Here is a 3,957-nt window from a genome sequence, read left to right on the forward strand (position 1 = left end):
ATGAGGCAAGTGACTATAGTTGATTTTCATACATATTAGGATTCACACTGATAATGCATACGAATCACTGTTCGAGTTCAGGCGAGGTAATGAGTTTGGCCAAGTGACAGCACAGATTCGGAAGTAAATAGTAGAGCTAAAGGGAGTGAACTACCTTGTGTAATTTGCGTAATAACACACGCGCCTTCCTGTACTCTTCAAGAGTACAAGCTCATGAAACATTGCAGGGATACCCCAAGAGTTAGGCTTTTAGCTTATGGCTAGTCAAAGTCTAGCAGGTGATATTCTGAGAACTATACAGTTGTTTTTGTTTACATCTTAAACCCTAATGAAAGGATTGCAAAGAGGTTATGAGGGGGCTGTGGTTCACGCATGGGTATGGTTTGTTTTTATAACTAGCGTCTACGACAGTGTACAAAGAATGATTTAAAGAAGGAGGTGCCATAAGGAGGATGGTAAGAAGTATTATCTGGCAAGCACACTAGAACTCAGGTTGCATCTTGGGTACTGTATAGTAAGAAAATGCTGTATGCAGATCTAGATCTCACACCTTTGTTTAAAGGAATAATTACAACTAGGTATCAGTGCACGCCTAAATATATTTCGCAATTCCATTGGCTACATTTAACAAAGCACTGTTAAGGAATCAGTGTCCTGACAGAGCTAGAGAGCAGGATTTGGCCCACAGAGTAGCTACAAAAATCATATATGCATTTTTTTTTATATTCCTAACAGAGCAGGTTACAATGTTTTCATTTTATGACAGCTGGCAATATCCATTTACTAAAAGTGGTGAATTGGGAGTACTGGTATTTTTTTCTTTGGCCTGTTAATCAAAAACGAAAGTGAATGACAGTGAATACATGATGCATTTCTAAAAATACATTCAAAGCATTACATTGGCAAAGAAATAAACATACCTGGATAAAGGGCTGGCCTTCTGTGTCCATACTTAGAATATCTTCAATGGGAACAGAACCATGTTTTTTATTCTGATTTCCTACAAGAGTATTTGAGTCACTGGGATTAGGGACCTTAGACTTGCTTTCTTCCGAATCCATTGTTAAACAGATATCATGAGGATAGGGATGTAGGAAAGACCTGATTCCGTCAATGCCTACAAACTGAGTCGGAGGAAGTGAATTAAAGTCAACACCGAAAGACTCACAGACCTGAGATTCCCTCCAGTGGTGAATCCTAATTACCAAAATAAAAATGATCAGGAACAGGAACAGGAAGGAAACAACAGCAACAGAGATCACTAGATACAGTGTCAGGTTTGACTCAATGTCTGTGGATGTCAAGGGGTTACTTATGTCATGAAGCATTTCTGGCATGCTATCTGCCAAAATGATGGTGACTGTAACAGAGGAAGAGAGAGCGGACTGCCCATTGTCCTTCACTAAGACCACCAGAAATTGTTTTATGGCATCTTTTTCCATAACTGGACGAGCTGTCCTGATTTCTCCTGTGTGAAGTCCTACAGTAAGCAGTCCCTGGTCTGTGGACTTTATCAGATGGTAGGACAGCCAAGCATTCTGCCCAGAGTCAGCATCGACAGCTACCATCTTAGTGATCAGATAACCTGGTTCAGAGGAGCGAGGCACAATCTCCACACCCGAGGAGCCATCCATTGGTGTTGATGGATATAATATTTCAGGGGTGTTGTCATTCTGATCCTGTATAAAGAATGTCACAGTGACATTACTTGTAAGAAATGGAGAGCCACCATCCTGAGCTTTCACTTGGATCTGAAATTCTTTGAACTCTTCATAGTCGAAAGGTTGAAGTGCATAAACAACACCAGATTCAGAATTAATGGATATGTAAGAAGAGAGTGGACATCTCCAATGTGTCCATCGATGATAGAGTAACTGACCTTGGCATTCCTCCCCCAATCCAAATCTAAGGCTTTGGCAATAAAAATTGATGTTCCTTGTGGTTTATTTTCCATGATGTAGGTGCTGTATGATGATTGCTGAAATACAGGTGCGTTGTCATTTTCGTCTGTAATTTGAAGATCTATGTTTTCAGTTTTAGATAGAGGAGGAGTCCCACTGTCCGTGGCTGTAATTGTTATGTTGTAAAATGGGACTTCTTCTCGATCCAAAGCACTGTCTGTAATTAAATTATAATAATTGCCAACCGACTTCTTTAATTTAAATGGGAGATTAGCAGTAAGGAAACAAGTAACATGTCCATGTTCTCCTGAATCCCTATCGTGTACATGGAGTAGAGCTATGACTGTGCCCTGCGGCGCGCTTTCTGGAACTTGTTTCAGCAGAGATGACATCACGATTACAGGCACGTTATCATTCACATTAATGACCTCTACTAAAACTGTGCAGCGTGAGAAAAGACTTCCCACGTCACTTCCTTTAACTTCAAATTCAAAGAATGTACTCTCTTCAAAATCCAGATTTTTAATCACAGCTATATCTCCTGTTTTTGAATCCAATGCAAACGTCTGTAAAATATGTTCATCCATCTCATTAAAGGAATATGTTACTTCTGAATTTGATCCTTTGTCAACATCAACAGCTGTGACGCTGCCCACAACAGTCCCATTGTGCACATTTTCCAGCACACTGATCCTATAGACAGACTGACTGAAAACTGGTGGATTGTCATTCACATCCTGCACATTGACCTGTATCTGCAGTGAACCTGATCTGACCGGATCCCCTCCGTCTGTAGCTGTGAGGATCAAGCTGTGAACTTCCTGCTCCTCGCGGTCTAGTGATTTCTCTAAGACCAGTTCTGTGTACTTTTTGCCATCGCGTCTACTTTTTACATCCAATGTGAAGTGTTTATTGTCGCTGAGCTGGTAGTTTTGAAGAGAATAAATCCCCACATCTGCATCGTTCGCCTCTGGTAGCACAAAACGGGTCCCAGGCACAGTGTTTTCAAGCACCTGCAGTTCCATTTGCTCATCAACGAAGGTGGGAGCATTGTCATTAATATCCTGAATTGCCACTTCGACTAAATACACTTTCATAACCTTCTCTGAAATGATCTCTACATTTAACAGACACTGGGCTACTTGTCTACACACGATTTCTCTGTCAATCCTTTCATTGATATATAAATGTCCCTTATTTAAGCTCAGAACAAAATATTGCTTCCTACCTCTGGCTTCTATCCGGGCGCCTCCCTCTGAAAACTCCTTTGTATCCATCCCCAGATCCAGAGCCACATTCCCAACAAAAGAGCCTTTCCTCATTTCCTCGGGGATGGAATAACGCAGCTGCCCGGAAGCGGCGCCACAGACTGTCAGCAGAGCAACAAGAAGCAGCAGAGGAGCCCCGGAGTCACAGCGCCTCGATGCCTGAGCCCCGGAGTCACAGCGCCTCGATGTCTGAGCCCCGCAGTAACAGCGCCTCGGTGACTGAACGCCGGAGTAACAAAAGCTCATTGTCCGAGCCTCCGAACAATCACCTCTCGGTGTCTGAGCCACGGAGTAACACCGCCTCGGTGACTGCGCTCCGGAGTAACAGCGCCTCGGTGTCTGGTCCCCGGAGTAACATCCTCTTGGTATCTGAGCCCGGGAGTAACATCGTCTCGGTGTCTGAGCACCGGAGTAGCAGCCTCTTGGTGGCTGCGCCATGGCCATCAAAGTCATCTCTCAGGTTACACTAGCTCAAAATAAAGCTTCGGGTTTGTGTGAAAACGCTTTCCCCGATATTTCACCAAAGGACAGTCAACAGTGCACGGATATTTACAGGCAAAATGCCACCTATCCCCGTCAGTCGGTTATCTTTCTCTGCTGCGTTTATCCCACGTGATATTATGGATTTTTTCTTTCCTTGCTTGGTGAACAGCGACACTTTGTGTCCAAAACGATAACTGCAGTGGCTCACACTTGGCTGAAGGTTTGTTTGTACGGGAAAGGTGTATATTACAACTTTTTCTTTCTCTTTGTATGTATGAATATCTCAGTACGAACAGGGAAACTGA

At 43.1% G+C, this 3,957-nt stretch overlaps 1 pseudogene; it reads right to left on the reverse strand.

Moving 5' to 3' along the window:
* Positions 1-757: 757 nt before the first annotated feature.
* On the reverse strand, positions 758-3,607 carry LOC146810741 (protocadherin gamma-A6 pseudogene; annotated as a pseudogene).
* Positions 3,608-3,957: the final 350 nt, after the last annotated feature.

The sequence above is a fragment of the Triturus cristatus genome, chromosome 7 (genome assembly GCF_964204655.1).
Source record: "Triturus cristatus chromosome 7, aTriCri1.1, whole genome shotgun sequence".
NCBI lineage: Eukaryota > Metazoa > Chordata > Amphibia > Caudata > Salamandridae > Triturus > Triturus cristatus.